Source organism: Leptodactylus fuscus, chromosome 2 (assembly GCF_031893055.1).
Source record: "Leptodactylus fuscus isolate aLepFus1 chromosome 2, aLepFus1.hap2, whole genome shotgun sequence".
In the NCBI taxonomy this organism is placed as follows: domain Eukaryota; kingdom Metazoa; phylum Chordata; class Amphibia; order Anura; family Leptodactylidae; genus Leptodactylus; species Leptodactylus fuscus.
The window spans coordinates 73,035,340-73,047,643 of record NC_134266.1 but is presented as its reverse complement, the minus strand read 5'-3'; the positions used below and the strand labels follow the sequence as shown (position 1 = coordinate 73,047,643).

General features: G+C 42.1%; 1 protein-coding gene across 11 annotated transcripts in view; it reads left to right on the top strand.

Moving 5' to 3' along the window:
• Positions 1–12,304, top strand: part of CASK (calcium/calmodulin dependent serine protein kinase) — a 211,070-nt gene that overhangs the window by 76,537 nt on the left and 122,229 nt on the right. The window lies entirely within an intron of this gene.

Genomic DNA, 12,304 nt, shown 5'->3' with positions numbered 1-12,304 from the left:
ACCTGTGAGGGCCAGTTCACACGGAGTTTACGGGCGCGCACTCTGGCACGTATACACGTGTCAGAAAGTGAGCGCTCAAAACAGATCCCGTTAATTTCAATGGGTTGTTACGGGCGTATAACACATGTAATTTTGCGTGCACCCTATGGAGTGGCGATATCCCCTCAACCCTGTCTAAGCCGCTCACCTCTGCCAGGTCAGTCCTCTCTGCGCCAAGCTGATGAGATACAAGAACATCGAAACAGCTGTCCTTGGCTGAGGGACTACCTGGTATAATCCTAACATCATTGCAAACAAAGGCCTCTGAGAAGGTCAGCATGATGTTAAAGGGAGCGCCCTCTATTGGTTTGCTTGACTGAGGCTCTGTCTTCCTAGTTACATCATGGAAGATAGACTTGCACATTCTCAGTGAGCGCCCTCTATTGGTGTGCATGCCTGCTGCACTGGCTTCCTAATTACATCATGGAAGTCAGATTTGCATATTCTTCCCAAAAGAATTCTGGTAATTCTCTTACAGATCTTCGGACCTGGATCTCTCTCAAACTCTTTATGATGCATCTGTGGTTTCAACTTCAAGAACTATATGCAAAATCCTGATTGTGGAAATACCTTGATCCCCAGTTCAATGTACTACAGTGTTTCTTAGTTGTAGTACATTGCACTTAGTCTCCCTGTTTGGCCTCCTGGCTGTTGCGGCATTCCCTGGGACCAATATTATCACTGAAGGGGGGTGGGGATGATCTTACCCCCTAATCACTCAGGTGCCATTAACACTATTGCTCACAGCATCTGAAGGGTTAAGTAGTCCGTATTTACAATCTCCAACAGTTAGTTCCAGGTTCTGGTTGTGTAATACAACCAATATCTGCAAGTCCTGCTGCAGGTTATACTATTAAGGTGCTGAGCGTTCATTATATACTGAGCGCAATATAATAGTACAGCTTAGAGCGTTAAAGGGATATTCCAATTAAAAGAAGCCTGCCTCATAACATGCAGTTAAAATGATGTGCGGTAGATCTCTACTGTTAAAGGTAAAACTGATCTATCTGGTTGCCAGAGTAATGCTCACAGCAGTTGTGAGATGACTTACACTTTAACACCTTTACTAGCTTGTCGTGCAAGTCCCGGCTAAATACGTCTTGGTTTCACTTTCATGGTTCTTTGCTCTGACTGAGCATGTGCTATAGCCGTGCATAGAGCTCCTGGAGCTCGGAGCATGTGAGCAATTTACTGTGGAGCAATGTAGTTGCTGGATAGTCACATGCAGTGTTCCCTCTAAGCCCGGGAAGCTGCTGAGCGGAACAGCTAGTGAGCTGGGCAAGGCTCCGTCAATGATGGGCGACCTGATGGCCAAACAGTACCACCAGTAGTAAACAAGAAAACGCTAATCTAGTGTATAGATAGTATAATGATCCTTCCTTAGTCACCCCCTCCCCCACACACAGATTGGTGCTGAGGAAAGTGACGGTCCGACCAGGCATTCAGGGCTCAGGAGGACAGTCAGCAATATGGCGGGTGCCATATTAAACAGCCGTTGGTTGCTGCCTATCCCCGGACGCAGATCTGAGTTGAGTGCTTGGGCATTAATTCTGGCTGAGCGGGGCAGCTGCAATAGGTGAGCGGCCATCCACGCGCGCACGTTATTGGGAAGAGTGGTCACATGGTGCAAGAATGTGCCTGCCCACAGAGAATGAAAGGTGCAGATTTGTAGAGAGGCTGAAGAGTATGGAAACTACAATGCAACATTGTTTTTTTGTTTTGTTTTTTTCTTTTCTTGATGGTGTTAAATTGATGTCCATAACTCAAGATGGTCCACCTCCCCCATGTTGCGAAAATACAGCATTTTTGAAAACTGCAATTTTTTTTTCTAAAGCTACACAAATACTCACTAAATCCAAAATCTGTTTAGTGGTTGTCCTGGGCATAACAACTTTTGGCGTGTAGACCCAGATGGGTCTACTCTGCATTTCAGGGTACAACTGGGAATTGGTGCTCTAGGGTAATCAAGTCTCCATTATGACAACCTGCCTGTAGATAAACTATCTATAGAGAGGTACCGTATTTTTCGGACTATAAGACGCACTTTTTTTCCCCCAAATTGCGGAGGAAAATGAGGGTGCGTCTTATAGTCCGAATGTGGGGGGAGGAGCGGATTTGCAGCATGGCCGCGCTACTGCCACCGCTGGTTTTCTTCAGCGGCAGGAGCGTGACAATCTGCAGGCCCCGGCAGCTAAGACACTCCCCGGCATCCGCCGATCTATTACAGCAGATGCCGGGGACTGTCTTAGCTGCCGGGGCCTGCAGATTGTCACGCTCCTGCCGCTGAAGAAAACCAGCGGTGGCATGCTGTAAATCCGCTCCTCCTCCGCAGGTCCTGGCAGTTAGTTAGCCCCGGGGCCGGTCCCCACCGGCCCCATACCTTTAGTGATGCAGGCCGGCTCCTGCACGGCGAGGCCGCAGGAGCCGACCTGTTCCGATGACATCCGGGAGCTAATGAAGGCTCCCAGGCCTGTCATAGCTATATATTACTATCGCGGCTGGTCTATGACACTCCGCAATAGTAATGTATAGAATCTCCCATAGACTGCAATACACTTGTATTGCCGTCTATGGGACTTGCAATCAAATGATTGCAGGTTCAAGCCCCCTAGGCGGGGGATAATAAAATAGTAAAAAAAAAAAAAAAACACTTAAAAAAAAAATATAATAAAAAATAAAATAAAAGTTCACCTCCTTTCCCTAGAATACATATAAAAGTATAACATTACTGTGAAACATATACATTAGGTATCCCTGTGTCTGAAAATGCCCGGTCTACTAATATTTTTATGTACAGTGAACGTCAAAATCAAAAGTGCTAAACCGCCGGGTTTTTCTCTCTGTTTTGCCTCTGAATTAAATAAAAGGTGATCTAAGCAATAAACATTTCCCAAAATGGCAGAACTAAAAAGTACACCTGGCCCCACAAAAAAACGCCCTATACATCCCCGTACAGCTGCAGGGTCACCTGTCAATGTGGCCTTGCAGCTGTTCCAAAACTACAACTCCCATACATTAAATATTTTACCATTTTTTGCCTGAAATTTTTTTTCCCCTATTTTTCTCCTCTAAAACCTGGGTGCGTCTTATAGTCCGAAAAATACGGTAACTATCTATGGTAGAATCCATATAATTAATTGCCATGGCGAGTCTTCTCTCGCTCTCTGCTAGAACAGTCCGACGGAGGAGAAACAAAGTTACAAGCAATGTGAAATTTTTACTGAAATAGATGTTTGTGTCCACCATGATTGTTGTGGTCCCAATGTCTTGAATTGATATAGAAATTACATTTGCAAACCTGTAGAACTTTTCATTATACAGACCATAACAATTGTGCCTTTTAATATTAGTGTAAAACTAGCCAACCGCATACAGTAAATGGACACCGTGCAGATTATCGAGCATTTCATCACTTTTCAGGGGACATTTTGGAGGCTATTGAGTCAGGAACTCAGTTTGCAATGATATTAGTCAGGTAGAAGTGAAGTTGTGCCCACCTTTGGACCTTCAATGTTCATTTAGGATATGTGAACAATTAAAGTGGTTGTGTCACCAAAGCCAACACAAGATGGATAACTTGCTGGGCGGAGAGGGTCTGACTCGATCGATGTATAAAATACCAGTAGTATTCTGCCCCATGTTTGCAGTTCTGATTTAGTAAAGTATTTTCAGGTGTAAGGAGGATGTATTAATATTATTGTGAGTCAGAATGAAAGTGATAGTAAACAGCATCTTTCTACTGATCAGCTATCTGGGAATTTCAGTGCCCCACCATTTTCTTGCTGTATTAGTCCGGCTTGTGAATGGAGCTGTAATACACAATTTTATTACATTGACATAGATAAAAAGGGCTAGACATGTATAGTTATGTTTCCACAGGCTGGTATTTGTGTCTTACCATCACTGCAGTGTGTGTGTATCACAGTAAGAGATGTAAAATTGTATTGTGTTATGCTAAGTGATGTATCCTGGCCAACACCTCATGCAGCTGCACCTAGACTTTGCATATTACTGAGTGACTTCCTTTACAATGTAGCTGAGCTATATTAATCCTATAAATAACTTGCAATATACGGTAGTTTACTAACATAAGGCCTCTTAATGCTTTTATCTCTAGGTATCAGACCCACTGCTTTTACACACAGCAACAGTCCCTTGATATAAAATAAGTCTTTAAAGAGCACCATCTCTGCAAAACTCCACCAAATGCATGAGACTTCTTGTCAAGTACTGAGCAAACAGATATTAGTAAGCTACCTGGTAGTGAAGGCTTCTACGTATTGGGCCCCTATGAGGCTGCACACATTTGGTATGTCCACTTTGTTGTGCTTTGATCTTTATTTCCTTTGGACACTATCCTCTTAGACCTTCATGAATTTTGTGATTTCATTAGAAGCTGTATAGGACTTACAGAGGTTATAATTTTATTTAAAATATGCCGGGAAGGTGGGGGGAGGGCAAAAAAACAACAACAAAAAAAAACTAAAAGTCATACTCTCCTGTCCCCGGTGCTTGGCTGTACTCCCAGTGCAGTTTGGTCCTTCTGCTAAGGCGTCTTCTCACAGGTCTCTTCTGAGTCCGCTGATTGGCCTCAGTGGTCATGTGATTGCTGTCTCAGCAGACCTCAGGAAAAGACCCGTGATGTCACAGGTAGCAACATTGTATGCCCTTTGCTGAGGCCACTGATAGGCCTCAGCAGTGACGTGTGGCTGAGACTTCCGCCACAGATGAACACTTACTGAGAAGACCTGACTGCGCCGGTGTCACCGGAGTCGCCAGAGCATCAGGGAAAAGGGAGTATAATTTGTTTATTTATTTATTTATTTATTTTGATGGGTTGTTTATTTTTGCCTTTAAGCCTCACATGAACTGTTCCATGTGGAATACACTCTGAATGGTTTGGGTGTATATTCTGGCCCTTTAAGAAGAAACAAGTAAACTTCACTATGGGAAGTGAAGGAGCAGGAACAGCTCAGTGCCAGAGGCAGATTGGCATCTGTGCCTGTCAGGAAGGACCGTGTTGTAGCAGGCAAATAACAGCAGCATGAGAGACAGGGCCTGCTGGAATGTGCAGAACCGCTGCTGTCACGACTGCTATATACTACGGAAACTCATACCTATGCCCGGCAGGAGCTGGTATAGATTTGATGCATAGCTTATGCCAGTTTGTTGGCGACTGTCCCATTTCATTATACCGTTCCCCAAACATACCTATTGTCTCAAAAGCGGATTGCTTTGCGTAAAAAAGTTCAAAAGTTGGAAAATTGGTTGTGTTTTAAAAATTTCAACTTAGAAAGTGAATAACACTTTTAAATAGACCCATCATTATTAGATCTGCAGGGGTCCAACACTCAGGACTCCTCAGATCAGCTGTTTCAGAACAATACAGCCCCGGGTAACGTTTGTGTGCCAGAAGCCATGCTGCCACTCACAGTAGAAAGTATACCAGCAACTTTAGATTGTCCCAAAGATTTCAATATAAAAAGTGTCCTAGAACAGCTGGTATGTGTTGGTCTCTGCTGTTAGACATAAGCATAGGCCATCGATATTAGGAACCAAGTAACTTCTAGTGTAAACCCAATGATAAATCTTCACTACCCCAAGCCCCCACCACCACCATTGTGTCTTTCTAAAGTCAGACAATTGTTCCAGCAAGTAGTTGAGGTGATTCTATGTGACATCAAATGCTGTCTCATAGGCAAGTATATTTTATTATTTACTCCATCCCAATTCTTTCATCCCACAAGCTAAGAGGTGATGCAGGTTGGGACTGGGTGTATGTATGAACGTTGTGTGCTATCCCAGTTACTGCCTGGTACGTTTATTAACTTACTGAACCACCTTAGTTTCTCATACTCCACAAAACGGGAACAAATGATGCTGACAATGAGCCTCTTGGAGATTAAGACGAAAAAAGGAAACTGTAACTTTGCTGAGACAAAAATATTTTCTGGTTCTTTGAGGAGTTAAAATGTTGAGAAGATTTCTTAGGAGATCTCCCCATCCTTGAGATGTGCTTGTTTTACAACATAATTATGAAGTTTGTTCTCCTTTTTATTTCTAGTAAAGTTATTTAAAACAGGTGTTGTGTTTTAACTCCCCTCTGCTGGGAGGTTGTTTTTTTTTTTTTTAAAGCGGTTGTCCAGGCAAAAATGGCAGTGAAAAAAGAAAAAAAGTATACTCACCTGTCCCTGTTACTCCAGGGTCCTCCCGTGCCTCCTGGTTCATCTGCTCCCAAAGTGTCTTCCGGCGTTGTGATGAAGCCTTTGATTGGCCTCAGCGGTCACGTGACCACTGAGACCAATCGGGGAAGGGCCTGAATGCCACTACCTGTGATATCACGAGTCCTCTTCCTGAGGCCACTGATTGGCCTCAGTGCTGTTTGTTTTTTTTACCACTGGCCCCAGCAGATTTAACCTTTTAAAAGTTTGGCCTCCACAACCCCCTTTTAAAAAGATGTGATTTGTTTTTGACTTTTTTATACTATTTGAAAGACCATCGCCTCCTTAGTTATAGTTGTCTATTCCATGTCTTTCCTTTTTATGCCTCGTTCAACTACTTCTATAAGTCTCAAGATCAGTGTACGACTTTTGTTTTTTTCGTTCCATGGGTTGCTGTGCAAACAAGTTGTCTTTCCTTGCTGTTTAGATCTACTATATAACCCTCACTCCTGGTTATTCTGCCCTAGCTCTTTTGTCATAATGGCTCCACACTACTCCTCTGCCTCATATAGCTACAGTCCTATGAAAAAGTTTGGGCACCCCTATTAATCTTAATCATTTTTAGTTCTAAATATTTTTGTGTTTGCAGCAGCCATTTCAGTTTGATATATCTAATAACTGATGGACACAGTAATATTTCAGGATTGAAATGAGGTTTATTGTACTAACAGAAAATGTGCAATATGCATTAAACCAAAATTTCACCGGTGCAAAAGTATGTCACTTCAACAGAAAAGTGACATTAATATTTAGTAGATCCCTCCTTTTGCAAAGATAACAGCCTCTAGTCGCTTCCTGTAGCTTTTAATCAGTTCCTGGATCCTGGATGAAGGTATTTTGGACCACTCCTCTTTACAAAACAATTCAAGTTCAGTTAAGTTTAATGGTCGCCGAGCATGGACAGCCCGCTTCAAATCATCCCACAGATGTTCAATGATATTCAGGTCTGGGGACTGGGATGGCCATTCCAGAACATTGGAATTGTTCCTCTGCATGAATGCCTGAGGATTTGGAGCGGTGTTTTGGATCATTGTCTTGCTGAAATATCCATCCCCGGGGTAACTTCAACTTCGTCACTGATTCTTGAACGTTATTCTCAAGAATCTGCTGATACTGAGAGGAATCCATGCGACCCTCAACTTTAACAAGATTCCCGGTGCCGGCATTGGCCACACAGCCCCAAAGCATGATGGAACTTCCACCAAATTTTACAGTGGGTAGCAAGTGTTTTTCTTGGAATGCTATTTTTTTTGAACGCCATGCATAACGCCTTTTTGTATGACCAAACAACTCAATCTTTGTTTCATCAGTCCACATGACCTTCTTCCAAAATGAAGCTGGCTTGTCCAAATGTGCTTTTGCATACCTCAGGCGATTCTGTTTGTGGTGTGCTTGCAGAAATGGCTTCTTTCTCATCACTCTCCCATACAGCTTCTCCTTGTGCAAAGTGCGCTGTATTGTTGACCGATGCACAGTGACACCATCTGCAGCAAGATGATGCTGCAGCTCTTTGGAGGTGGTCTGTGGATTGTCCTTGACTGTTCTCACCATTCTTCTGTCTTTCTGATATTTTTCTTGGCCTACCACTTCTGGGCTTAACAAGAACTGTCCCTGTGGTCTTCCATTTCCTTACTATGATCCTCACAGTGGAAACTGACAGGTTAAATCTCTGAGACAACTTTTTGTATCCTTCCCCTGAACAACTATGTTGAACAATCTTTGTTTTCACATCATTTGAGAGTTGTTTTGAGTAGCCCATGATGCCACTCTTCAGAGGAGATTCAAATAGGAGAACGACTTGCAATTGGCCACCTTAAATACCTTTTCTCATGATTGGATACACCTGGCTATGAAGTTCAAGGCTCACTGAGGTTACAAAACCAATTTTGTGCTTCAGTAAGTCAGTAAAAAGTAGTTAGGAGTATTCAAATCAATAAAATGATAAGGGGACCAAAATTTTTGCACTGGTCAAATTTTGGTTTAATGCATATTGCACATTTTCTGTTAGTACAATAAACCTCATTTCAATCCTGAAATATTACTGTGTCCATCAGTTATTAGATATATCAAACTGAAATGGCTGTTGCAAACACCAAAATATTTAGAACTAAAAAGGATTAAGATTAATAGGGGTGCCCAAACTTTTTCATAGGACTGTACAATTATAAATTATATAAGAGACTACACAGTTTATTTTATATACTGTACAAACGAAGTAGCTAAAATGATATCTAGGTGCAGAGTTAGGCAAACCTCTATCCTTCCTCCCTGGTCCCCATCTTCTGAAACCCACTACAGGGCCCCCAATTGCCCATCCTCTTGCTTCTGCCTGAGGACTGCTACTGTATGGACATATGTTCCTGCCTCACAGAGCTAAGAGGACCTTGGTTCAAGGCTAGAGCCAGGCAGCAGGCTACCAACAGGACCCCCAGACACAGACAATCCGAGGCAAGGATTCGGCAGAAAGCTGCTACTGAAAAATTTATGTTGGCAATATTTTACGAATTTGTGTGCAGAATGGTGAGGCATTAAGAAACTGGTTTCTTAGCATTTTTAGCTCTAGTTCAGTATTTGGCTTCTGTGGCCACTTTCACTTACCTACAGTACTTCTTACAGAGAGCTACTCTGACAGTCTGAGATACTTCTGCTACGCCATTGTAGGCTGGTAAACTTGATGCCCTTTCCAGACACTGTGACCCAAAGAATTTTATTCCATAGTTGCTGCACTTTACACCAAGCAGCTTCTTTCTTACAGAGGCCCTGACCCACGCTCTTACTTGCCTGTTCTAGGATTCCACGGTCATCATTTGATCCACGTAAAACAATGTTTAGTCGTCTGAGACCTCATCTGTCTCAAGATATTGTAGCTGTTATCCCAACTTTCACTAAGATTGGGTTCACATCTGCGGCAGAATGAAACCGTTGAAGATCAGTGGAGAGAAAAGTCCTGCTTGGGCTCTTTCAGTTTTGAAATGGTGGACCCCATTGCCCAAATGTAACTACTGTTTAATCCATCTGGCTCTCTATCTTTGGGTTTCTCTGGCAGGCTGGAATGACTGAGACCACGGTGCTAGTGTGAAGCTATCATAACATTCCCAACACCATTCCATCATTCCCAACACCAACCAAAGATGCACAAAAATCTCTTGACTGGTTACTACATCTTAATACCCACTATTACCCTGTTTATACAGACAGTGTCACCCGCTTACATGTGAAAAACTGCCATATTACATTGTGGGCCCTTGTCACCACAGTTTGACAAACTTATGTATTTATTATGTTGGCTCTGTAGTCTTTTTCAGAAATGGGAAATGGGCATAGGAACTAGACGTGGGTGACCACAGTAGCATGTTTAGAAATAATGGCCTTGCATGGCTAAAGAAGAACGCCGGAGTGCCACTGGAGATTCCTTAAAAAGTACCTTTCACCACTTCCACCATCTCCAATCCTTTGCTCCCTCCACTAATTCTGCTGCATTTGGATTTTGTTTTTTCTTTAGCCCCCCCAACGTTGCTGAGCAATCATGACTATACGTTTCAGCATAACTTTGCTCCCTATTGTCTCGGTCTTTTTGCTCCCATTCAGGACGGCCCAACTTACGGTAGGGCACAAAATCGTGCTGAAACTAACTGCACTGATTTTTTGGGAATGGTTAGAGGAAAAAAAATGCAACTACATCGATATCAGCGGGGAGGGACGTCTTGAACAATGAAAGGCCCTCTTTATGTAGCGTCCCAGATGATAAGGTACTGGAAGCTGCCCCTTTGTATTTTGTCCAGAATGATGGGCACTATAACTGAAACCTGACAGTCTGCATTTCCAGTCAATGAGATCTGTCTGACTCCATTGCTGCCTGTTATGTAACGGATCCGTCCCCAGCTTGTATTCACTTTTCCTCTCCTGTGACTGACTAGAACTAGAGAATGTTTGACGGATATGTGAACCTGGCAGTAGCCATTCATTCTGATGCTGTGTCACTAAAGCACTGCACCATTTCCCTCCTACATGTTCCTTTGTCTACTATTTTTTTTTTGTATACTACACTAGATGTGAAGGTTTTTTGAACTGTGGGCTGACAAGAGAGGAAGAAGCCAATTAACTCTAGATGGGCTGGAGATATTGCTGCAGATTCAAAAAGAATGGAAAATACCTGGAAATCCATCCTGATCATTTTCTCCGGGTTTTGGTTCAAAATCAGCGAAATTTGCACCAGTAAAGTAGTAAAAAAGTCTCTTGCCTTAAAGGTTGTCTAATTCCAAGCCAATATTAAGAGACATGTTATTGTTTTGTATAATGAAAAGTTGTACAATTTTACAGTATTCTTTCTGTATCAATTCCTCCGGGTTTCCTAGATCTCTGCTTGCTGTCATTCACTCTATTTTCAGTGGATAAAAATCAGTCCATGATCATGTGATGGACATACATGTGCACCTGTGTATTCATCACTTGACCATGGACTGTATCTCACATGACCATAGACTGATCATGGAGCAGAATGAATGACGACAAGCAGAGATATCGAAAACCATGAGGTATTAAAGGGATTCTATCATTAAAAAACAGTTTTTAAACCAAAACCATGTAGGAATAGTCTTTAGAAAGCTTATTCATCTCTTACCTTTATTTTGAAGGTCCACCGCCATTTTTGAATTATTTTTTTTTCTTCATTATGGTAATTGTGCTCAGAAACCCCTAGGGTCGTTGTCATCCTTTCCAGCACTGCCTCTGTCTTCTCCTCTTCACTTCTTACACGAGACCACCGCAAAATGGTCGACCGTGCATGTCCGTTGACTGAAATTGGACAACCCCTTTTAACATATATTGCAAATGTAATACTGTAAGACTGATTTGGGCATCCAAATCAATGGTGTTTTTTTTGCCCTGTTTTTGCATGCAGCAGATTAGCCGCAGCATAATCTCAGCCAGATGTTGTGCAAACAAAAAAGTGCAGTGCAGATTGAGCTAGGTGCAGGTTTTCCGTATGCAGCATATTACTTGCAAGACATTTATGGAGCCTCTGAGATATCTGCTCATAAGAATGTGATACAAAGTTATTTTACTGTATTCTATAGTCATAAAAATTGATTTCTAGAATGTGTAGATTTTTTTTTCTTTAATTGGTAGAAATTCTGAGCAGAGTATAGAAAAAAAAAAGTCTTAAACTTGAGCCTTGCTTAATTTTGTTTAACTTTATTTAAGTACAAACAAGGAATTTACAGAATTTAATTTTACGCTGGTTGCATGCAAGGCTTTTTGCAGAAGGTTATTTTTAATTTAAAGGTTGATGGCAGATATACTTTAAGGCTAAGGCCCCATGGAGCGAAACACAGCTAAAAATCGCAGCATAAACTATTTTTCTCAGTGGATTTTCTGCGCTTATTAAACCTATAGGGAAAACGTCAGTGTTTCCAATGGTATAGTTGACATGCTGTGGCTTTCCAAAATGGAGCCATTTTTGAAAACTCATCTTTTTCCAAAACAGATTTTTTTTCCGGCAGTGTGTGGATGGGATTAGTTGGAATTTTATTCTCTTTGCATGTGCTGGAAAACACGTAAGTTTCTTAGGCCGCATTTTTGCAACATGGGGCTTCAGTCTGAGGCTGAGGCCTCACGTTGCGGAAACACAGCTTATTTTGTTGCGTTTTTTTTTTTTATGAGCCAAAGCCAAGAATGGCTTCAAATAAAATGGGAAATATATAGTAAGTACTTATACTTTTTGCTCAATCCACTCCTGACTTTGGCTGAAAAAACTGCAACAAAATCTGCAACTAAAAAGCTACAGTATGTTTCCGCAACGTGGGGCCTTAACCTAAGGCCGGGGCCCCACTGGTCGGAAATGCCACGGGAAAAATAGCCAGTGATAAGGACCAGATGCAAACTCAACTTGAGTACCAAACCTTGGATAATATTCTTCCACCACAAATGGATATTGGAATCGGCTTTATTGGGCAAAAACACTACGCGTATAAGCCCGAAATGCAGTGTTTTTGCCTAATAAAGCCGATTCCAATATCCATTTGTGGTGGAGGCGCATTATCCAA